A 26,637-nucleotide genomic window follows, 5' to 3' on the forward strand; every position below is an offset into this window, starting at 1 on the left:
TACTTTTCATTAGTCGCTTCCTCAAAGCATCAATCATTGAACTATACCTATCTTTAAATGTATGTAGTTAAGAGAGACAGCAGTACCGACGTAATTACAGCACACCCTAGATGTTCATGTTATATCCCAAACTTGCAAATGCTTTCTTGTTATTACGGGGGCTGCCCAAAAAGTAATGCACCGCATTTTTTTTTTCTCAGTCGAAAACAATGTTACGAATGCGAAACAGTACGTATGTATTATTTGAAGTCTCTTGAGTGAGCGCGCCGGCGCCAAGTTCCCGCCTCTTCCGACAGATAGCGTAGCTGCAGGGCACTTTCATGATGGCGTATGTAGGTGATTTATTTTACGAGAACGTGTCGTCATTGAATTTCTCACTGCGGAGAAAGGAACTGTGGGGAATACTCACAAACGCTAGTGCAAAGTCTGTGGAGCACCTGCTGTCGACAGGAATACAGTTAGTCGCTTGGCACAGAAGGTGAGATCACCAGAAGGCGGTTCGGTGGAGCTCCACGATTTGCAGAGGTCGAGGAGACTATCCACGGCTGTCACACCCAACAAGTTTCAGCGAGCTAATGTTGTTAATCACGAGGACAGATGCATTCGTGGAACACAGTTTGAGGACGATGGGGAGGTGATTGACAGAGTCAAGCACTGGCTCCGCCACCAGGACAAGGATTTGTATTGACAGGGCATACACGCCCTTGTTTCACGCTGGAGGATGGCCATAGAATGGGATGGAGATTAAATGGAAAAATAGGGTGTCTAGATAAACACCATTCCTTCGTGTGTTTAATTCTCATTATGTTCAATGAAGATATATTGAAGAAAAAAATGCGGTGCATTACTTTCTAGGCATGCCTCGTATTTGTGTTGTGGCGTAATTGTATCTTAAGCGGTGTAAGACTTCCCTAATATGTGATTAAGCGTCTGGACAATTCTAGTTATTGCTTTACTCCTAGCAACATCAGCTTATACATTCCAATTAACCAGTGTTGTTGCATCGTAATCATTCCTATAGATATGCAGAACACATAATAATTCCACCATTATCACGATGTTGACTGTTATCAGGACTTCGAATCTGGAATACTCTTTGTTATCTTCATGACTATCTCCAACTCAAGTAACTTATGATTCTCAAGTGGTCCCGTGAGAAACGATTAAATTTTGTGAGCATATCAAAACAATAGCGTGTTCATTTGGCTGGAAAAACTCAATACTCAATGCAGACGCCTGTTCCCTGCAGACACCACTGAACAGTCATGTGAGGTGAGCAGGTGGAGACCTGTAGTGGATCCAGACTGATATTCAATACCTATGGCTTTATTTTTGTCTCGCACAGATGAATAAGGGTGTACCAAAAAGAATCATGCAATATAAAAAAATCATAACTATTATGTTATTTGAAATTTGTGCGTGAACAACTCACTGTTGAGTTTTTTACATGGTTCCCGCCAGGTAGCAGCGTTTTGTGTTCTACGTTTTGCGCAGGGCGGGTCAATGACAACTGCTCGGCATGACTTTCGTACTGGGTATGGTGTGGATCCTCCTACAGCACAAAGCATTAGACGATGGCATCAACAATTCCGAGAAACAGGTGGTCTGTGCAAAGGCAAATCGCCGGGCCGTCCTCGAGTTTCTGACACATCTGCCATAGTTTCACAAGGAGTCCGCAGAAATCCGTTTGCCGTGCAGCTCGACAGCTCAAGATGCCCCCGATGTCCGTTTGGCATGTGTTACGTCGATGTTTACTCATGAAACCATACAAAATTCATCTGTTGCAATCTTTTCGCGAAGGTGACAAACAACAACGCGTGGAGTTCTATAATTTCATTCTTGGCAAATGGAACACGACGATTTTCTTCCACGCTTAGTGTTTAATGATGAGGCAACATTCCATTTAAATGGAAAGGTGAACCGACATAATGTGAGAATATGGGGTACGGAACAAATACATGAAGTTGGACAACGTCAAAGAGGCTCTCCGAAATTTAATGTGTTTTGTGCAGTTGCACGGGAAAAGGTGTATGTTCCAATTTTATTTGCCAAGAACACTGCTACAGGAAGTGCATATCTCGGTATGCTTGAGAACTTTATTTTCCCGTATTTGGAGACTGATTCCAACGACTTCATTTACCAACAGGATGGGGGCACCGCCACACTGGCATCTAGAAGTGCGGGAATTTTTAAATCAAAGGATTACTGAACGATGGATCGACTGCACTGGACCAAATGATTCAGCCTTGCATTATTGGCCTCCAAGGTCTTATTGGGGCTTATAAAAGACTGTTTATGGCCTTCATTACCAACAACAATGAGTGAACTGAGACATCGCATGACAGCAGTTGTGGAAGCTGTAACTCAAGACATGCTCACTGCAGCGTGGGAACAATTTGAGTACTGCATTGACATATGCCGTGCATCTCAAGGGGAGCATATCGAACACCTATGAAGAGGTTATGAAAAAAATTTTTGCGTTTCCCGTTCATCAAGAAACAAAATTCATTATATATGTTTGTTAGTTTCGGAAATATAGATGTGCCAACTCGGATGATTCTTTTTGCTACTCGCCGTAATTTTAAAAACGATGAAACTTTTTGCATTAACTTATCGTTGCCAATGGTGATAGAAGCGATAAATAGCAGAAAAAAATTTAGAACAAACTGCAGATTGAGTCGCCTACTTGACTTTTAAATCAGCACTTTCCCTCTGAGACGCAGGCTATAAATTGTTTTCAATTTGGACTAATAAACGCTTAACAAAAGATCACAGTGTTCACCATTGATAATATATTTAATATGACAGGATACTAGCTCCAATTATGTCAGATAACGATAAACAAGCAGCATAATTCGAATGAAGGGCTCTCCTATCCCGAGTGATGCGCTTCAGTAGTCCAAGTATTATGGTCGGATTGTCCTATTGCAACATTGATTTACTTTGTTTCCTTAAAGCACTTCTAATGTAGTAAAGGAACATAAACAAATACTTGGAATCTACTATTGTAGAGAAGCACTTTCTTACTTTTTCCACGCAGCTGCTACAGTTTTGCAGGTCACTACCAATCAATAAAAAGCAGAGGTACAGCTGGAACATACCCGACTATCAAGTTAAGTGTTGTTTCTTTACCCATTCTTATCAAGTAAAGTTGATTCTTTGACGCTAATGACCGCATTGTCGATGATACTTGGATGTTAATAAATTACTGTATTCATTACTTATTTCTGACAATTTTATATACCCCCCCCCCCAGTCAACAGGCAAAGACTGCTGGATTCCCTGAGTGTCGGGCAGCATGTCACCAGGGTTTCCCTTATAGCAACTAATTTCACCCATCACTGTTATTTTTTAAAGACCACATGCAGCAATGCAATGTAGATTCTTGAGAAAATATCTAAAGTATTTCACTCGGTAGTCGCCGACCTCAATTATCTTCTCTCCATCTACAGAGTATGTTGTCTAGCCTGGTTGGTAGCATGGAATGCCTCGTGAAGTCTTCCTTGACCTTCCTGGATACTGTGGCAGTAGTATCGTCCTGTGTGTGCCAGATCGACCCGCATCTTAGTGCTCCTTTGGGGTCCAATAGCCTTACTTAATACGTTACGTCCATTACCCGCTGCATCTTCGTAGAGCGTGAAGTCCCACAATGTGTGTTCTGGTATGCGCACAGTGTCGCAGGCGCCGCTATCTTTCATCTGTCTTCTGGTTTTGTATAGATACATAGCTTAATGGCCATGTCCAGTCTGGTAATGTATCGATCCACTCGGCAGGTTAACAAATCTCACTTTTAATCTCTCCCTGATGTTAGGGAGAAATTCGTATGTTCTCTTGTCTTTGCCTGAAGTATCCCATTCACTCTGGCACAGTTGTGCGATTAAAACGTGATCTTTTATTGCCTCTTTCGAACTGGTCTCAGTTAGTTTCAAGCACCCTTCGTACTTCCATTTGATTGCCTTTCGTTAGCCAGTAAAAGCTCACCTTTTCCTAATTTCCAAGTCCAGTGGGAATGCTCCTAGAATTACTAACAAAGCATCATTCGGGGTAAGGCAGTAGGCCCCCATTAAACTTAGTACCACACCTCATTGAACTCTTCTCACTACTGAGGCTGACTTCACTAGCTGCGATCTATGAGCCCATGCGCTTGCATCACATCCTACGACTGATGCCAATGTAGATTGGTGGCATACTCTGTCTTCAAAGGAAGCCAAAATTGCTTTTTGCAATGGTTATAGTTTTATTCACCACGTGTATACCTTTTCTGCCTGGTTCCACTACATTATGAGCAAAGTTACGACGTTCATACAGAACTACCTCTAGATATCTTGTTACTGCGCTTCTCGTAATCGTTACATCATTTAATTTTATTTTAGGATATCTTATTATGTTCCGTTTCAGCAGGAGATACATTGTTTGTGAGCCGCTAGTGACAATTTAACACTTCGACATAAGCCCTCAAGTTCGTGGAGGGCTATATTACATTTGTCTTCTATAATTCTTCTGGAGTCACCACTTATAACGAACAGCAGGTCATCTGCAAATGCCGCCAGTCCACATATGTTACAGTTGTCATGTAACTTCTACAGTGTCGGCTCAGTGCTACATCCCTGAACTCTATACCACACACTGATTCTTGCCGACAGCCTTTTGTTATTGTCTTCGTTATTTTCTTTCCTGGGCATGTTAAAGAAGCATGTCGCCCGTGGCAATAATCTCTCAGGCAACCACACAGCACTTCTGGACACTACAAAACCGTAAGGTGACCAAAGAAAGACGGCCACCATAGGTCATCGAAAGCACGAGCAGTATCAGTCGTCATCGCCAGGGCATACATAGAATGAATATCTTATTACCTGCAGTGGATTTGCCTCTTCTAAACTCGTACTGGTGAGGGCTCAATGCTGTGGGGTAGTCAGTGATCTCGTAAGCTTTTGCATAGTATTTTTTTTAATATCTTGCCAAGAAAGTTAAAAAGACAAATTGGTCTGCAGGATCTGTTTATCATTGGATCCGTATCTCGCCCTTTACCAATTTTTACCACTTCAGCGTCCTTCCGCGGTGCAGGAACCCTTCCTTGCAAGAGACACTCTTGTACAGATCGCATTAGCAGCGCAGTTGACTGTTCCCAACTTTCTGTTACCGTCCCATCATTCCTTTTGAGAGTGAGCAAGACTGTTGGTGAGCGTATCTTCTCGTAGACTATCTTATATGTTACACCCATGGGATCGGTTTCTAAGTTAGCCTCCACGAATTTGTATGGATACAATCACTGCATTTTGATGCCCCCAAAATCAAAATATTACAAAGGCACCAATGAGTTATAGTAGCAAGAATTATGTAAAAACGCCCCCAAAATAGATTACACTACTTATCAAAAGTCTTAAGTCAACAGTAATGCAAAACAGTTTAAATTTCAACGCATGATTTACTAACGACCAGTGCCTAGGGTTCTGCCTGAAATCTTACTAGGTGGCTATTATTTAAATTCGGCATCGGGAGCCAGACACCGATCCACCAGTTTCACAAGAGCGGAATACAATCAGTCACAATAATAAGCATACCTTCCAGCTATATACGAAAAGAGCCCTACCACAGATGTTACCACACAATGCAAAAAATTTGCACAGTCCTCACTAATTTGCCGTACAAACTTGCAAATCTTTGCAATTCAAAAATATCCTTCTATGCAGAGAGTAACCTAAAAACTAAAATAATACACAATAATAAATCCACTGGACAGTGAAATAAGAAATCCGAAATGTGTAGACTCTCCTTCTTGCTTTCACATAGAACGAACATGAAGAAACCTTGCACCACACTCCAAACAATATTTCGATACCGCCAATTTAAAAACAAATATTACTTTGCGTCAGACATAGCTCATTATCAACACTCTGATGATGAAATCGGTGACAACTATTTAGTATTTCATTTTGCTGACAGTGAGATACAGATGAAACTCCTTGAGCAGCTGGCGATTTACATTCACAGGCTAAAATGACAACATAGAACCCTTAATCAGCAAAATGAATTCTTCCAGAATTTTCAAGACATTCTGACTCCGAACAAATGAAAAAGGAAAATAATGCGACACACAGATCGTCCTGCAAGCTTATTATTCCACCAATGCGCAACCAGTAACTCAGCTCACTCACACAGCTACAGATTTCTATTTTCATTTGTGCCTGTCATGTATGTTTATAACTTCTGCATTCTTTTATTAATGCAACAACTGTTTCATTCTGTCAGCTTACCTGTAACTGTTTCGTTCTTTATTATTTTGTATTGTCACTGTTCAATAAACATAAGTTCCTTTCATTTACACCACTACAGCTTTTCATTATGCATACACATGTCACTCATTCACTCTTTAACTATGTAATAAATAATTCATTTTATTTATATATTTCTTGTCATTTTTATTGATATTATATGCATATTGTCAACAAGAGGAAACACTCGAATTTTGTAATGTTCACTTGCATCCGTTATCTAAAGCTGCAAATTATTATTCTGTGATTAGCTGAAAATTACCTTCTTTGGCTCGACTTTGTTTTCTTGAAGCTCACCAGATTATTCAGTAACATTTGAAAACATAGCAAAAATTACCATTCGAAAAAAATTATAGAAATGTTAATAGTTCACATTGAAAAGTACTCTTGAATGCACAAAATTACTCTTAACTACGCTCAAATCCACTTTTCAACAATACTGTAGTCAATATAAAGGGTCTTTCAAAAAGAATCATCCGATTTCGCATGTCTGTATTTCTGAAACTAAATAAACATATACAATTAATTTTGTTGTTTTATGAACAGGAAACTCATACCTTTTCATAGGTGTTCAATATGTCCCCTTTGATATGCACAGCATATGTTAATGCAGTATTCAAATTTTTTGGCTAAATTATTTGGTCCAGTGTGGTCAATCCCTCATTCAGTAATCCATTGATTTAAAAATTCCCGCACTTCCAGGTGCCGGTGTGGCGGTGCCCCATCCTGTTGGTAAATGAAGCCGTTCGAATCAGTCTCTAACTGTGACAAAAGAAAGTTCACAAGCATATCGAGATATGTGCTTCCTGTCGCAGTGTTCTCGCAAAGAAAGGTGGAACATACACCTTTTCCCATGAAACTGCACAAAAAATACTAGATTTGGGAGCGCCCCTCTCATGTTATACAACTCCATGTGGTTGTTTCGTACCCCATGTCCTCACATTATGACGGTTCACCTTTCCCTTTAAATTAAATGTTGCCTCACACTAAACACTAAATGGGAAGAAAATTGCCATCCTCCATCTTGCTAAGAGCGAAATTACAGAACTTCACACATTGTTTTTTGGCAGCTTTACGAAGAGCTTGCAGTAGCTGAATTTTGTATGGGACATGTACAGCTGTAGAGCTTCATGGCGAATGGATTTCTGCAGACTCCTTGTGAAACTATAGTGGATGCATTCGACGTCTGCATCAGACACCTGGGGAGCAGTGCTGCAGAGATTGGGACATTTATACGAGAAGACAGACCAAGACAGAGAAGATGAAGCCAAAGTAAACATTATGAAATCAGACGGCAGAGAATTAGAAGTTAAGAAAAAGAAGAAGAAGAAATGTAATGGCTGGTGATTTAATGGGGATGATTTAATAATTTACAATGAAAGATATCCAGGAATGACAGTATTATACAATCTATTGTTTAAAATTAAATCAATTAAAGGAGTTACACAACATGAGGCTTATAAAGTTATTGTAAAATTCGCAGGGCTACAGTGTTCATAAACAGAAATCTCTCTTAGACAGACAATAAAATTCCAACAAAGGCTATATATGTACCCACATCATTAAGAGTATGCGAGCTGAAGACATTCATATGGACATGTGAGAGAATGCAATTTTAGACTGTAATTATGTCTGATGTTGGATTCAAAAATTCTCACCTTGTTTCCTTTCTTGAAATCTCGACTAAACACTCTTATCCACAACAAATTGTTGATGCTGTAAAAAAGGCAAGCCAAACCTGAGGCTGTGCTGAAAAAATCATTCAAACCCCATTTCTCAGCTACAATAATGATTGGGACAGTTTTGTTGAAGGGAGAAGGAAACAGACCAAGAAGACATTAAAGCTCAAGAAAACAACACATTTATGAAAGTGGAAGGTGCAGATTCTGGAGAAGAAGGAGGAGGATCATGAGAACGATGATGATGATGATGATGATGATGATGATTGAATGAGGAATATGATGTTCCCAGTTGGAATACGATCCCCTTCAGATTGCCAGAAGATATACGCTATGTCCACAGAAATAAGCCAAATTAATTGGTAGAATGATTAATTTAAACTCAATTCACTTGATAATGAAAGGATATATACTGAAGAGAAACTTCGAGGAGCATCGATATTGCTTGAAGTTTCCAGTGTCTGAGTTAAACACAGTGAAAGACTGGGATGGTACGTTTCATATGAGAGTATTACGTATTATTTGCAGAAATGAAGTACCTAGATTCGTAGCGAAGAGCCTACTCCACAGCCAGATCCTCGTTAAGTTGACGATTGAACAAAAGTGGTAAGTTAATGGTACAGGCCCAAGTGAAATATGTTTCATCAAGTCTAGTTCCTCACAAGTTTTTATTGAACAGTCACTGTTTGATGTATCACCAAAAAGCACTTTGGTATGCATGCTGCTTATATTGCTATACTAAGTGCATGCCAAAACTGGGAAGATGTGTGGATGAATGGTGAGCAAGGTGAAACTGGTTTGTGTGAATGGAAGATGTTGTCAGTATCTGGTATTTGTCATCGAAAGGTGTACCTTAATCTGTTAAACCGGTAGTATGCCCATATGTGTTTTTCAGTGTAATAGAAGCAATTTTTATGTATTTTGATGCATTTAATGCGTGGCACCGAGATCGAACTATGGTCAGTGACTAATCCATCATTTTTCCTCATTTGTACCAATAAGCAAGATGTGTATTTTAATAAGTTATACAGTCCATTTGGACATGAAAATATTCAATTTGAATGTCCATTGTACTTGCAAAGTTTGGTATGCACATCGAACCTTTGGTTCTAGATATTAGTTTTTGACATGAGAAAAACCTTTTCTTTTTACTTAGGTAATCTTCCTCAACAAATGTACTTTCCGCTTTAAATTAGATCAGCAATGGCACAGAAATCCGTTTTTCAGTGTTAAAGAGCCAATTTTTATATATTTTGATGAATGTGTTGTGTGGTTCTGAGATCGAACTACAGTTGTTGCCTAATGCATAATTTATTTCATTAGTGTCAACATGCAAGCTGCATGAATTTTATATAAGCTATACAGATAATTTAATATGAAGACCCGTTATGCTTGCGAACTATAGTATGTGCAACCAACATTGGTCACTAAGACTGCTGCTTAACTTAAAAGTCTTATATAACTGTTAATATACGACAGTAGTGCCACACATGTGTTGAACTTTTAATCTTACGTATTTTAAGAAGTAATACTATTTTATTTTGCTTCAAAGCTCAAATTTTCATTTACAATCAGAGGTTTGGATTATACTTGTGTATTACAATAAGCAACCTGCACGTGTTTTGTACTCGATTAATGATAAATAATTTTATTGTGGCACCAATGATTTCACTTTCGAGATATGGACGTTTCATCCCTGTCTTGTTCTGCAATCGTCATTAGTGACATTTCATCTCTTTCTCCTAGCACCATCTTAGCTCATGTTTTGGTGTTCGTAAACATAGTAGGAGCTCTCCTTGGTATTGCGAAAATATTCAGTTTGATGCATTGCAATAAAATAGCGTAAAAACAGCATCCTCTTCCCTTTCTAAAATCGTGTTTTGCCCATGTATTTGAATTCTGGCTGTGTTTTGTGCGATTGTGGCTGTTTTACATTGCATATTTTATATGTTATTTTTACTTAGTAGTTTATTACGGAAAATAGAGTTTTATAGAGCCTTTGCACCATAGGTCAGAGTTGTAAATACTGAAGTCTTAACTGAAAGTTGCTGTTGAACATAAACTTGAGTAGGTGTGATCATTTGTAATAAGAAGCAATAATTTCCCATCAATAGAATAGATATTGTTTCTGTAGTGTAGAACATGACACATTATCTTCTACTTCCCTAAATGTGTGCTTGTTAAGATGAAACATTATTGGAAAACATGTAAAAATATCAAGCGATGACAGTTCATCAACAACATACCTAAGGTTGAAATGACGACAACTTCTATACATTTCAGAAGCAGAGACGCCATTGTAACATTTTCTAAAAACCATGGAACAATTTAGCTATGGGAATATTTAATTTGGAAGCTTGTGACTTATACCAAATGTAATCACAAAAATTACCTCCTTCGAACGTTATTTTTTATCCTTATGTGTTTCATGACTGTTTAGGAATCGAATCAGCATTAGGGGATTTAATTTGAGAGTTCTGATTCATGTGTTACACACTAATTTGATTGTGTGTGTGTGTGTGTGTGTGTGGAAAATAACATTGGGACATTAGATGTAAATATTAAATTTTTTGTATTGCTTACATGTTTTTGGAGGCATTTTAGACGGTTTTAAGTAATATTGTGACACCTGACAAATATCATGGAACAATTACACGTGAAAATATTGAATTTGAGGGTCCAACGTGTCTTATATCAAGTGTAGGCCTAGAAGCTGCCATTAATTTCATTCTTCCAGTAACTGGTAGTAATTCAGACAGCCAGCCTGTTTGTTTGTCTACTTGGATGCATAGCATAGTATTTTATCCACTGTGTTCTTTCTGCATTTATAAGCCTGGTCAGGTCAGTTTTAGTACATTACATTTTTAGGCCTAACTTGGAATTTCAGCCGCTTTTTTAATATGCTGTTTGTAACTGTTAGGCATGTAAATAGAATTGGGCCACTTACTTTAACGTTCACAGTCATGTTGTGGGAATCAGGTTGGTGAATGCGTGCATGCGTGTGTGTGTGTGTGTGTGTGTGTGTGTTTGTGTGTGTGTGTGTGTGTGTGTGTGTGTGTTTTGCTCACATATTTTAGATGCGAAAATACTACAAGAAGATATACCCATTACGTAACTTTTTGAAAAAATTTGCTTGAAATTGTTGTGTTACATGAACTTCTTTCATTGCATCTCTGTTTAGTTCATTTTGCAAGTCTAGTTTCTTCAGCAGTGTCTCTGTGCGTGCTGAAGATCTCTTTCAGTCCTGTTCTCCAAGCTCATCTCGTTCATATGTTCTCTAACATTTTCTTCCATTGTGAATCTAAGCATGCTTCTCTCTGCTCATTTATTTCATTTCTCACGATTCCTTGTTTCCATTTTTTTAATTCGCCACTGGCAAGATCTACTCTTTAAATGTCAATATTTCTTAACGCACTAAAATTTACTTAACGGACCATTCACTATCTCAAAACGTTAACTTTCGTTTAAAATTATTTATCTTCCTTTATTTCTCTTACTTACGCTTTTCCTTGATACGTTCTGATTTCCAGTAATATACTGACATATGCATGTCGCCGTTGTCCATATGCAGTGTTCTGACCAGGAGTATGTCCCCACCATAATGTGATAATGGAATATTCGTGAATATTCACGAATATCAAGAAACTTTTTAGTTATTTTCGAACACTTTCCAAAATCTCAAACATTCTAGAACATTAGGAAGCCTTGTGCAAGATTGTATAACATTCTACAACACTTTCGGACCTTCTGTAACGCTCTATAGTTTTCTGAAAGATTATAAACATTCTAGAAGGCTTTGGAACATTCTTTCTGGAATAGTCTACAACATCTTGGCTAGTATCAGCCACAATGGATCACCATTCTGAGCTGCTTCACTGATTTCCTATAAGAAATCCAGTCCCTGTAGTTCCAAACCAAATCCTACTTCATGGAATGAGGATGGAGGTTTATCATACTGAATTGTCTTTATGGGACAGTGGAGATGGGTTTCAGTGTTACAGCAGCATGCCCAGACATCTTCAATGTTCGTTTACTGTGAAACCAGCTGAACATAAATACTATATCTTTATGTGTAAGCTGACGAAATGTACTCTCCTGGAATGCATTCGATATGGGCGCAGTACAATGCAAATACCGTAAAACATTGAGATCATTCCGTTTTGTAAAAATTTCTTAACTAAGATATTTGTTATTTCCTCCAGCATCACGATCCTAGCGTTCACATGGTCCGTATAATAAGTATTTCCGGACACATGTTCATAGGACGTTTTTTCCTCCTTTTCCAGACAGGAATCCGTCCCTGCAGTCTGTCGGTGTTATTAATGTTTACCCCATATATAAAGGGACAATCACTTAAAACTAGCACTGCATATATTCTTGGAACTGAAAGTGCCGTTGAAGTGCGTTTTACACAGAATGTATTGGTAGTTAGAGGGTCGGATTGTTAGCCGATAAACAGGTGCAATAATACTTAGAAAGTGAATTTTTGTACAAACGCGCAGTTTTTTAAATGAAGCAATGCCTGTTGACATTAACAAACTATAAGTAGCGTAAATTAGAATGTCAGTGGTGTTTATTGCAGGATACTAGTGAGAGTAGTTTACGAGACAGCATACTTTGAGAAGTTCCGACGTCGACACTTATTTGTGCCACTCAACTTGCGCTGTTGCTAGGTACAAAGTTGTTACGTTTGCCTGCAGCGTGCTCGTGTGTTCCTTGAGGGCACAGCGACTTGCTGGTAAGCCAATGTGTGACAGTTCAAGCAGTAGGCTTTACCACCGCAGAAAAATCTGATATGCTCACTGTGTATGGAGAGTGTAGGAAGAATACAGTTCGTTCTAGTACAGTGTATACGGCAAGATATTACTACATACGTCAACCTACTCGGCAATTAGTTATCAACCTCTTAACCAGTTACGTGAAAGTGGTAGTGCAACACCTAGAGAACGTAACAGAAGAAAACAAATGGCGACAGAAGAGGGGGAACTTAATGTTCTTACTGCTGTTGCAGTTGATCTGCACTTTAGCTACCGTGCAATCACACGAGGAAGGGGCGTGAGTCAGGCAAGTGTTCTACGCATTCTCCTTCGACATAGATTCCTCCCAGTGACATCTCTCTCCATCAATAGCTCCATGGAAACGATTGTGAGAATCGTGTTAACTTCTGTACACGTGGATTCAGACAGAATGCTCAAGATGTAACATGTATCTTGCTTAGTGACGAAGCCACATTTACCAATCGTGGCCAAGTAAACCCATGGAACATGTACTATTGGTCTGTTGACAATCCCTGTTGGCTTCGCCAGGTGGAACGTCTCGGACCATGGGGTCTACACGTGTGGCGTGGGGATAGTGAACCATCAGCTTGCAGACGCGTTTTTCGTTGACGGAGCACTGAACGCGTACAAGTATCTCAGCTTCCTAACAGACCACCTACCACGAATGATAGTAGACGTTACTCTGCAGTCTAGCGCGATCCTGTGGTACCAACATGACGACTGTCCAGCCAATAGTACACGAAGTACTACATCAAGTATTCATGAATTGTTTCCAAATCGTTGGACTGGACCCAGAGGACCAGTACCTTGACCGGCCCGTCCTCCCGATGTGACGCCTGTATACTTTTTCTGTGGGGAAAGGTGAAAGACGTTGTCTACAAGAACATACCAACTACACCCGATGATACGCAACATTGTTTACTGCAGCCCACATGGACACCTCCGCTGAAATGCTAGCACGTGTGCACCAGCTTCCTGCCGTTTCTAGGCGTCTTTTGTTGCTGTTTAAGCTCCTAAGAGCGGTAGGGAGAAGACACTCTGCGGCATGCGTATACAGCTTATCTTGGCTACAATCCTGACATCTGCCGAGCAAACTTCGCTTCCAAAAGTCTTTCTCGACATGGAGACACTCATACTGAAGTTATTTTTCTGTTGAAAATCATCCTGTCAGTTTACTGAAGATGCAACACAACTGGTTATTAGACTGCTTGATCGGTGAAACCTCTTTGCACCAGGTGCGGCGAATTCAATAAAAAGACTCCTAGCATCGCCGGGAGCATCAACGAACATTCCGTTGTCCTTAACAAAAGCCGTTCCTCGCGATATGGACTATCGCCCTTGTACGTTTGACGCAAATACCTTTCGCACCATTTCAGCATTATCTGTTGCTTCAACGATAACTTAGAATTTATTGTCTACGACCATGTCATTGCGCCACTCATCAGAACCGAAAACAGCAGTAATTATTTCAAGTTTTTGAATAAATTTCTCTGTACACAGACTCTGTAATTAAGTGAAGAACCGCCACATTGTCTAGCTCGATTCAAGTTTATTCAGTGGCAATGAAAACATGTGAAAAATCAAAGCATTATTTAGCTTTTAGTATTTATTGCAAAGATGTGATTGCTTGCAGATATGACAAGATCCTTTCCATATAATCTTTGTAAAAATGAAAGTGAACATCGCCTTAGAATCAAATATAGCCCCTCTACGAAGATTACTCGGAAATTCAAGGGGACTGCAAAGAAGCAAAAGTTCCCAGCGAACAAATAAACTGGATGGAATGAGATAGGCATGTTTTCAGTTTCGAGAAGAGACCCTTCTAGACATTCTAGAAAGTATCTTGAACTGTTAATGCGGCCAATAATCGTTATGGTAAAACAGTTTATTCAGCTCATAAAAGGGTTCCTACCTGTGATAATCAAGTAAAAATCATAAGTGTGGAAGATAGCTCAGCGAAAACGTTAGTCGTCAAGTGGGCCATAGCGTAAATTCTTCAAGCAATCGAAGTGAAAGGATTCGGTAACTGAAGTCCAGGGCAGCAAAAAGGGCACTTATTCGAGGTTTTCTCATGGACTGTACATTTTACTCCACAAAAAGAACAGGCAATTTCACCTCACGCCGTACACTATTCCTAATGCATGAAATTACACCTGAGTGGTTGCTGAAAGAAAGCAATCTCGTGAGATATGTATAGCAGTCCCGATTGCTTGTATGACTTGCTCTCAACTTGTTTTTTCGATCTCGAGAACATCGAATATATTGCAAAACACAAATATTAATGCAAAGAATGGGCAGGAAAAGGAAACATGAATTTAAAACGCTGCCGGTTTCGGTTATCACAATTACAGTTAAATGCCAAGTTACACTCTCGTAACATTACATCGAAACAATATTTCATACATCTCGTTGAACGTTGCTTAACAATGAAACAAAAAATTGAGTACAAAGGAGATTAACTGAACGAAATAATTGACACGATTGAGCGTCCACGCGTATCTCATATTACGTCAGTTCTACATCGTCCATATGTAGCGATCTCGGCTGTAACAATAATTATCACGAATTCATAGTATTTATGCTCAGTTGACATTTTTAATAGCTTCGAATATATATATAGCTTAACGAAAAACTTCGTATTTTTATTTTCAAAGTGGTCCCCTATTTCATGGAAGTTTCGGAAAAAAGTGCTTACGCCATTAGGCAGTGCAGGCAGAGCTTTGGAAGACTTGTGCTCGGATAAAACGGAGGGCATAGATTTTATACCTACGGACTCGCTGGGGGAATTAGTAAACAAACGATTAGACAAGTCGCTGGATGGAATTCATAATGGTGGAAACCCACCGACGAAGTTGTGGATGAACAACGTTCACACAATCGCCAAGACTGAACACGGAAAGATGCGAAAATTATCTCAGACACCAAGTTGCTGTCAAGGAAACACATAAGAAATGGAAAAGAAATTCATGACCTGTTACATGATGATCAATTTGTTTTTAGGAGAGATAAAGGTAAGAGAGTTGTAGTACTGACGAGTAGCAGGGTAGTAAGGCTTCTACTCCAATTTAGATATCAAATTGATATGCAAATTAATTAAATTGATCAATTAATTGCCTCCACCAACCCATCCCCTACCCTCACCCACCACCTGCTCCACTATGATGCCATGTGTTTTCATCAGTATCCCAACACCCTTCCCCATTCCACACCTTGCCCCAACCTCATACCTACCCTTTTTGAAGGTAATTTCGAATTTTGGCAAGAATTTCCAATTTTAGAGGGAATTTCTTGTGCCAGACCTGTGCTGAAGTCCCACCCCACCCCCACCTAGAAATTGTCAGGAAATTAAAAATGTTGATGCCATTTCTGGTACTCAAAACCTGGCCCTTCTGGACGGAATTTCCAACTGCAGCCCAACACTTAGAAACTGCCAATATTCCGATTAGGTTAGGGCACCTAGTTTATTTTGGTTGGGAAACTGAAGTAGAGATTGGTAATAATTATGTTATTATCCATAAAGAAAGGCTCTAATTACACAATTATATGCATAGCACTACACAAGGACAGCCTAAAATCGCAATACCGGTCAAAAATTGACTACGTGATACAACTGGTGTTGCCCTGTAGGGAAAAAAATTTCACACCACCACTCGAAGCTAGTGGCTGATGCGCTCAAAGTCTACCCTTCACCTGCAAGCTGATGGGATAAATTCTGTAGTGGGAGATTCTATCTTTACTTTTGTGGTGGGAAATATATTCAACTGACAAGACGCTGGTCTTGAACAGAGAGTACTTTAATGAGGGTATTACCTGTAAGCATAAAGCTAAGTACATTATCTATCGCTCTTTGACTTCAGAGTTCGTTGCAGATGCCTCACCCGACAGCGCAGGTAATTGTAGCCAAAAAATGCTACCACAACTGGTGGAAAATGCTTCACTGCTCTAACTACACATCGAAATTGTGAAAAAAACCAGCACTCATAATGAATAAGTGATAGTGCAACACACGTACTTGGGAAAATGGTCGTCCCAAAACATTTGGATGTGTGTTCTTCACCATGTATATCGGAAACTGACGAAATTAGAGACCCTCTTAGCTCCTCTCATCCCTTCCCCTCCCTCCCTTCCTTCCTCCCTCCACCTATAGTGCTGATAAAGGCTTTTTCAAACAACCACCTGCTACTCCTCTGTGGCCTACCACCCTTCCACCAGCAGACGAATTAGCGTTCACTGATCACTTTGAGGCGACGGTTTTTCGCTAAAACAAAAGCATATAACGTCAACTAAAGAACAGGAGATGGCCACCCCAAGTGCAAACTGTCTGTTCATCTAAGATTTAGCAGCACAGCCACACCCCACACACCACCCCCTGACCAAAGCACAACTGTCTACAGTGACTACACACTACCCCACAAGTGCCCACCGTTCTGATGGGGGACACAATTCACTTTAACAACTGTATTTAACGTCAATACATCTCATGTAAACCAGCATCTCTTAGAAAGTAAAACTCAGCTGAGACCATAACAAGTGTCCTCTTTCCACGAAAATAGACACAGTTGATTTCCTTTTAGTTTTATGAGCTAAATCGGTATTGTTTGAACGATTAACCAACAGATACTATTCACATCTCATTATTTTGCGACATCCAATGAAGTGCACTGAGGTTGATAATAGATGACTGACATTCAGAGGGCAGGCTATACATGCCTTACCCATGTCCACCCTGCGAGAAAATCTGGAAAGCAACTTCCACTATTTTGTTGTGAAAACTATCCATCAACACAGAATGTCCTCATTATTTCGAAACAACCCTCGAAATAAAGAAAGAACGAGAATTTAAACTCCAAACAAAAAAAAGTCTATATTAAGTAATTTCTATCAGCTTGATGGACAAATAACAAATCCTGAGAGCATTTCTCATGTTAAAATCAGTGCCCGTAAATAAACTGTCAGTTGCATGTATTAAAAACATTTCAGGTACATGAGATAACATTAGAGAATACAATCTGTCACTCCGTTAGTTTACATGCTGGAAAACTCACAATCATTTTATGTTCAGCAACAACAAGCGATAATTCAAGAGGACATTGCTGTTTTGTACATTATGGCAGATCCTATTTTACCAATGCAATGCTGTATCACAATGGCATTTACGAAACAAATCATCGGAGCCTGTCTTGTATTAGAGCCTCCTATACGATTTTACTGTGTTCTGTCTTCTGATACATCAAAATCAAACACCGTTTGGGTGCTTACATTTGACATTTTTGATCCATAACTCAGCTCTACCGACATGTCTGTAAAGTTTCTGTCATGCAGCAGATTCTTGCGTTCTAGTTATGTAAGCACTTTGATAATTACAGCTTGTTTAACACAATCTCTTCAGATGTCTGGAAACAGTGCTGCAATTTCTAGGTTCTACAACAAGTTGTAATTCAAGTTGTTTCTACTTTATAATAAGAGGTTATAATGTATGAAGCAACATCGGACTTGAGGTAACCCCTAGTTTTAAACACACAGTCGTGATGATAATGAGAAAAACAATAATGATCACATGACAACAGATACAGCTGATTTTTATTAGTTTTATGAGCCAAATCGGTGTAGTTTTGAGGAAAGTATCTAAATCCAAGCTTTAACCTGTTATACCACCCCTTGTAACAGAACCTCCTGTTATATTTTACTGTGTCTCTGTCTCTTCCAATGTATCGAAAAACCAATACCGCCTACATGTTGACATCGAGCATATTACAAATATGCATATCACTCCACTAGAGTAAGTGGCCTGTGCTCCATATCTCTTGCACAGATGTACTGGAGGGAGACCATATCCAACAGACTATTCATCACAAGGGGGTTCCTGTATTGTTCATTCATAAGCAGTTTAATACATTCTTTTTTTTTCAGGCATCCAAGTAATGTATGACTACAGATTTTTACACCACCGTTCACTTTGTTTATCTACCATGGCTTCAAGGTCTGTCTCAGGTGCTAAACTGACATCTTGGCTCTCGCAGAAAGCAAAACGTTAGATGGTGTAAGCTATGCAGCTCTCACAACACAAGTTGATGGAAATAAAACACAGGGGCAATATTTCTCATTCACAAAATGAAGTCAGACATTGCATCATATGGAAACTCTAAGATCTTGCGGCAATGTACAACGTTTGCAAGTGCTATTTAAAGGTGATAACTTATGTAGGTAATCTTATCTTGCACAGTGACAAAGGCGTGGATGTCCCCATGTTCCATTTCGATGAACACTCTTTCCTCATTTTACAGTAATGTACAAGATTGCTTTTCCAGTGTTGACCATCGCCAGAAGGTGCTGTTCACAGCACCTCCGAGGTAGTAAAAATAAAAAGAGGTACTGTTATATTATTGGTGAAAAAAACCATGTGGAGGGCATCACAACGTATGGAAATAGGACAGTTTACTGTAACACAAACCGCAGTTGATAGTGCAATCAATTTTAGCAATTTTACCAGTTGTTCCATAATTTCACCACCACACAGTGACATGCTAGATTGCTTCCCAGTTTCTGCATCATCGCTAAATCATTCCTCCACCACTCTGCAAGTACCATGTACTAGACTGTGAAAGCATATAGATGATTGCGCAATATGACCATTTGACCACATAAATCAAAGCATACCAGATAGCATCCTATACTGATGCAATTAACATAAAAGTTTTCTGGGTGTGGTAGCATGTCATAATGCATAAAACTACTGCTGCTGGAGAAAAACCAACGCTTCGGCCACAGTTGCAGGGGCCTTCTTTTGGGTCTACCAGATTACCACTGGCCATCTACGTTTACATCTATATCTACATGACTACTCTGCAATTCACATTTAAGTGCTTGGCAGAGGGTTCATCGAACCACAATCATACTATCTCTCTACCATTCCACTCCCGAACAGCGCGCGGGAAAAACGAACACCTAAACCTTTCTGTTCGAGCTCTGATTTCTCTTATTTTATTTTGATGATCATTCATACCTATGTAGGTTGGGCTCAACAACATATTTTCGCATTCGGAAGAGAAAGTTGGTGACTGAAATTTCGTAAATAGATCTCGCCGCGACGAAAAATGTCTTTGCTTTAATGACTTCCAACCCAACTCGCGTGTCATATCTGCCACACTCTCTCCCCTATTACGTGATAATACAAAACGAGCTGTCCTTTTTTGCACCCTTTCGATGTCCTCCGTCAATCCCACCTGGTAAGGATCCCACACCGCGCAGCAATATTCTAACAGAGGACGAACCAGTGTAGTGTAAGCTGTCTCTTTAGTGGACTTGTTGCATCTTCAAAGTGTCCTGCCAATGAAACGCAACCTTTCGCTCGCCTTCCCCACAATATTGTCTATGTGATCTTTCCAACTGAAGTTGTTCGTAATTTTAACACCCAGGTACTTAGTTGAATTGACAGTCTTGAGAATTGTACTATTTATCAAGTAATCGAATTCCAACGGATTTCTTTTGGAACTCATGTGGATCACCTCACACTTTTCGTTATTTAGCGTCAACTGCCACCTGCCACACCATACAGTAATCTTTTCTAAATCGCTTTGCAACTGATACTGGTCTTCGGATGACCTTACTAGACGGTAAATTACAGCATCATCTGCGAACAACCTAAGAGGACTGCTCAGATTGTCAACCAGGTTATTTATATAGATCGGGATCAGCAGAGGTCCCAGGACGCTTCCCTGGGGAACACCTGCTATCATTTCACTCGATGATTTGCCGTCTATTACTACGAACTGCGACCTTCATGACAGGAAATCACGAATGCAGTCGCACAACTGAGACGATACCCCGTAGACCCGCAGCTTGATTAGAAGTCGCTTGTGAGGAACGGTGTCAAAAGCTTTCCGGAAATCTAGAATTACGGAATCAACTTGAGATCCCCTGTCGATAGCGGCCATTACTTCGTGCGAATAAAGAGCTAGCTGCTTTGCACAAGAACGATGTTTTCTGAAACCATGCTGATTACATATCAATAGATCATTCCCTTCGAGGTGATTCATAATGTTTGAATATAGTATATGCTGCAAAACCCTACTGCAAACCGATGTCAATGATATCTTTCCCTGTGTGGATGGGCGTTGCAGAGTATTCTCGCATTCATGGGATATAGTCGCAGACTGACAGATCCCATTCCACATGTTCTTGACCAATCGTCCCTACAGTACTAATCTTATGCACAGCACCCATCCAGAGGCATGCATGCCGAGGAGGGTAGCATGTTTTATTGGTGTGCAGTAAGCATGAGAAAGTTATGGAAATATAACAGACGGTTAAGAAGTAAAGTGTCGTTTATACATGATGGAGTTCCATATGGATGGAGTTTGACACATTTCATGTAAATCAATCATGCTGTCAATTCTGAAGCATTACTCCATTGTCTGGAGTCAGTACCAGGAAGGTACTGGCATGACAGAAATCACTGTGGAGCAGAAACACACACTCATATAGTCAGAGTTCTTTACCTAAAGACTGGAATGTTTTTAAAGCCAAAAGGGTTCAGAAGTAATATTACTCATACGGAATGAAGCGCTCTTAATACTCTAATGCAGGGTATATGTGTCCAACATCAGACACACAACCAGCCTACAAGTTTCCTAGTCCCATCACTGGAATGTCAAACTTTAAAATGACAAAACCATTTCCTGCTACATTATTCTGGAGTCTTTGGAAGGTATCTTCAGTGTATATCCACTTCTCGAAGTTCTTATAAAGCAACTAGAAAGAAGTCAGGAGACTGCTGTTCTCTATCTTAGGAAATTAATGGATTCCGTAAGTCTCTTTACGTTGGAAACGTACATATCCTCACTCCCACTTCCAAGTCAGTGGTGCTTATCATTAGTGGTAGTAGTAGTAGGAGTATCAGCCGTTTGGGCAGATGCAGCTATGTCTCACTAGGAAATACAGCGAGGAAAAACCGACATGAATATTTTCGATAGCTGATACGTTGAGGTACCACCCACGCCCTGCTGCATGAAAATGTTCACGAAGAAGCAACAACTTCTTACAAGGGAGTAAGGACCATGGTCAGTAGTCAATGATCAGTAGGTGTAACAGTCTTATCGCAGTTTACAGTGTCATCACCCCAGGTCTGGTAGCATTCCCCTTCCACAAAGAAGTCCTAGTCTCATGTTAGGTAGCTTTGCTCATATGTACGGTAATATGGAGATTTCTTCCTAACACCATGTCTTTCGAGTATAGCCCCCTCAAAATATTAAAGGTAATATGTATGACATCGGTCCACTCTCCTACAGAACACTGTAGTGAACGCCTGAAATCTGATAAATGCATTGATTCTTCTGCTTAGTACTTAAGGAATAACATTCTTTGTGAGAACCAACCATAATTCGGTAATATCTATAATCGACTACGTGTGTAAGAACACAGTTATGGATTGGGGTACATACGTTTTGCCTGCTTTAATATAGCGCCTCTGTGTAGTTCTAATGTCACCTTAGTTGAAGCATGTGTTACAAAAACCCACGTTGATTATTGGGGGGGGGGGGGGGAGTATTAAAAATGAATGCATGTAACGTCAACTAAAGAACAGGAGACAAATGGAGGGCCACCCAAGTGCAAATTGTCTGTTCGTCTAAGATTTAGCAGCACAGCCTCACCCCACACATCATCCCCTGACCAAAGCACCCCTCCCCCCCCCCCCCCCACAAGTGTCCACCGTTCTGAGGGGAGAAACAACTCACTTTAACAACTGTATTTAATGTTAATGCATCTCTTATAAACGAGCATCTATTAGAAAGAAAACTCAGTTGCCTCCATAATAAATGTCCTCTTTCCAAAGAGTGGTGCAGATTGGAAGATCGTAGTCTGGAAACAAATCCCTGTACTGCTAAGAAACATCAAAGAGCTTGTCTGCAGACTCATTTAGCAATTCCCTTGATGGAAACTCAGTGTCCAGCGGAGATCTATATGTCCATCTGACTTCCACTCTACCATGTTGGGATCTGCCACAGGGAGTCGACATGTGTACAGAGTTAATTTCTGCTGCTGCTCTGATATGTTTCCTCATAAGTATATGCTCTTATTGCTTACCAGATAAGCTTTGCTACTTTTGTTTATACATTCCAACACTGATACTTCCCCACAACAGCCAGGATAGCTACAAACTGTATATTTTGGGAATTCTTTATTCTAGTAATAACTAATTCGTTAGTTGACAGTGTGTCAACTACGCTTAACATCCTGGAATGTGAGAGTTTCCCCTCCCCATACCTATAGAATGCGCATCCCCGACGGCGTAACTTATAGACAAACAGTTAGTAAGTTATGCATTCGAATCGCAAGTGTCTGCCACTGACAGCTCTACACACACATGCATACAGAGACTATGCATGCATATTACCAATAGCGAAGTCTCAGTTTCATCTGCTTGTACATTATTTTCGACAGAGCTACAGTCCCGCATATAGCGAAGAACTCTTCGCAGAACGATTCTGTAGAGGATGTAAGCGCATTTAAATTCATCCTGCTTCAGGTTATAACATCTTTGATGTCGGTATTTGATAACCGATATTTGATTACCGACACTTCGTAACAATATTGTCTAGATCCTCCCGTAATAACAACAAACCAAGGCATCCTGCTGCGCCTTTCACACCTCCTTTTATACTCTTAAATATCCACGATGAAAGCGCATAATCATCCCAGTTCTGCTATATTGTGTGATAGATGTCCTTTGGATGGAGGGAAACAGTCCTCCGCGTTATTCTTATGTACAGTACAGAACAGCACATTAGTCGAACGGTATAGCACTGTATTCCAATGCATCCAGTCACTCACAACAATATATTCCACAGATGCAGTGCATTTGCTCTATTTTTTGTGTGCCTATCTCTGTGAGAGTGTCATGGATGGCTGCCTAGTCCTTTCGCTGGTGGATGCACCTTCAAACCCTCTCCCAGACGTACAGCATTGTGGATGATCCAGTAGACACCAATCCAGATATAATGCGTGGTGGATCCACCAGTGAGAGGACTGGTTCTCTTTACGTATACGTGTGTAGAGCTGTCAGGAGCAGACGGTTGCAGTTTGATTGCAGAACTTGCTATTTGTTTGTCTATAAATTACACTGTCAAGGGGTGCACACACTGTAAGTATGTAGAGGGAAACTCTCACGTTCCAAGATGCCAAATGCAGTTGACACACTGCCACCTAACGAATAACTTATTACTAGGATAAAAAAAACGGAACTCTACAGTTTGTAGATGTCCTCACATGGTTGTAGAGCTGTATCAGAGATGGAAGGTGCAAACAAAAGTAGCTAAGCTCATCTGGTAAGCAATAAAGGCATATACCTACAGCAAAAAGATATCAGAGCAGCACCAGTACAAAGCAAGTACTACTATGCTTTTCATGATCTTCCTATCCAAAATACATGCATGTAGACCAGCATGAAGACGGGATTTCTTAGAATGTTTTAGTAGGGTGGTGTATAGCACATGCAAATATCCTAGTATAAAATGAAACAGCGCATGGGTATCCTGGTACCAGGGCCATATACATATGGAAAAATATTAAAAAATAAGGAAAAATGACAAAAATCGGCAAAACCGAGGAAAAGCCGGTGCAATGACGACAAATTGGTAGTAAATACGTACAATTGATGGAAATACGACTAAATATGTAAAATCATGAAAAAACATCAAAATTTCACAAATTGACTGAGAATATATAAAATTAGAGACAATGCGGGAATTGAGGTGGTTTGGGGTACCCGGACACTCGAGACCGAGAAAAGCTTAAAAATTATGCTGTAATTGTATTCACTTTTAATCCTCCCCCTCCCCCTGTAAACTGCGTACGTTTCCATAACACTACTGCAAGTAAGTCGACATAAGAATTACACGAGGCGCTGTATAAAAGCAGCAAAACATATGAATCCCAATTCGTAACTGTGTTCTCACACATGCAGTCAAATACAGATATTACCAAATTACTGTTGGTTCTCACAAACAATGTTATTCCTTAAATATTAAGAAGAATTAATGTGTTTATCAGACTTAAGCCATTCACTGCAGTGTTCTGTAGGAGAGTGGACTGATCTCATATGTATTACCTTTGATATGTGAGGGGGTGTACTCGAAAGACTTGGTGTTACGAAGAAATTGCCGTATTACCCTACACATGAGCAAAGCTACTTAACATGAGACAAGGACTTCTTTGTGGAAGGGGAATGCTACCAGAGCTGTGGTGCTGATACTGTCAACAGCAATAAGACATCTACTGATCATTGACTACTGACCATGGTCCTTAATCCCTTGTAAGAAGTTATTGCTTCTTCGTGACCATTTTCATGCAGCAGAGCTTGGGTGGTACCTCTGAGTATCAGCTCGAAAATATTCATGTCGGTTTTTCCTCACTTTTTCGTAGTGAGACACAGCTGCAGCAGTCAAATCTGATACTACTACTACTGCTACTACTACTACTACTACTACTACTACTCATAAGCACGACTGATTTGGGACGTATGATTGACGGTACATATATTAATGACTTATAAAGACTTATAAAATCCATTAATTTCCTAAGATACACAACAGAAGTCTCCTGAATACATTGTAGTTGGTTTATAAGCAGCACTTGTGGCGGATATACACTGACGATGCCTTCTTAGGACACTGGAATAGTGCAGAAGGAAGAAGTTTCATCATTTTAAAGTTTCTCATCATATTCATTGGGGTATGAAACTTGCAGGTTTGTTGTATGTCTGATGTTGCACACATATATCCTGCATTAATTAAAAGCACTGTATTCCATATGAGTAATATTACTTCAGAAACCATATGGCTTTAACAACATAGCATTTTTTAGGGAAAAAACCGTGTGACTGTAGGAGTTTGCGGTTATCCTCTATGATCATACCTTTCCGGTACTGACTCTGGACAGTCGAATAATGCTTCAGAATCGATAGCACGGATGATTTACACCAAATGTTTCAAACTCCATCCATCTGGAGCTCCATCATGTATAACCATACTTTTCTTCTTAACCATGTTTTATATCTCTGCAAGACTCTCATGTTTACTGTACTTTGATAATAGGTGCTACCCTCCTCCATACATTTACATCTGGAGAGGTCTTGTATATTTGGATGGGTGCTGTGTGTAAGTTTGGTGTTGCAGGGAGAGTGGTCAAGGACAATGTGGAAGTGATCTGTCAACCTCTGACTTTATACTATGAATGCGAGAATACACTGTGACACCCATCCACACAGGGAAAGACGGCCAGTCGTAATCGTAAATTCTGTACTGTGATCGATGTGCTAGAAATATGTAGAGAACCTTATTGCATCAGTATAGGACACCATCTGGTATACTTTGGTGTATACAGACGAATGGAAGTACTGCATAGTCAGCTACATGCTTTCACAATCTAGTATATTGTACTTGCAAAATAGGGGAAGCAATCTGCTGTGTCATTAGCTGGTGTTGAAATTACAGAACAACTGGTAAAATTGCTAAAATTGATCACACTATAAACTGTAGTGCGAGATACAGTACCTCGTCCCATATCAACAGGGTTTTTTCTATCCCATCCATCCAATAGTACACTGTTGATTACAACATAATGATTGACTGAAACCGCTTGGTTTACATGGAGAGAGCCTTGACTGTGGAGCATGGGATTAAATGTAGAAGCCACCACTTATAGACAGTGGTTTGGAGGCGTTCCAAAATGCTGCAGGGTAGTCCTATTTCCCTATGCTGTGATGACCTCCGAATGGTCTTTTTTTTCAGCAATTAGGTAACAGTACCCCTTCTTATTTCTACTATCTCGCACATGTTGTGAACAGCACCTTCCTGCGATGGTCAACACTAGAATAGTAATCATGTACATGACTGAAAATAAAAAAGAAAA

Source organism: Schistocerca piceifrons, chromosome 2 (genome assembly GCF_021461385.2).
Source record: "Schistocerca piceifrons isolate TAMUIC-IGC-003096 chromosome 2, iqSchPice1.1, whole genome shotgun sequence".
Lineage (NCBI taxonomy): Eukaryota > Metazoa > Arthropoda > Insecta > Orthoptera > Acrididae > Schistocerca > Schistocerca piceifrons.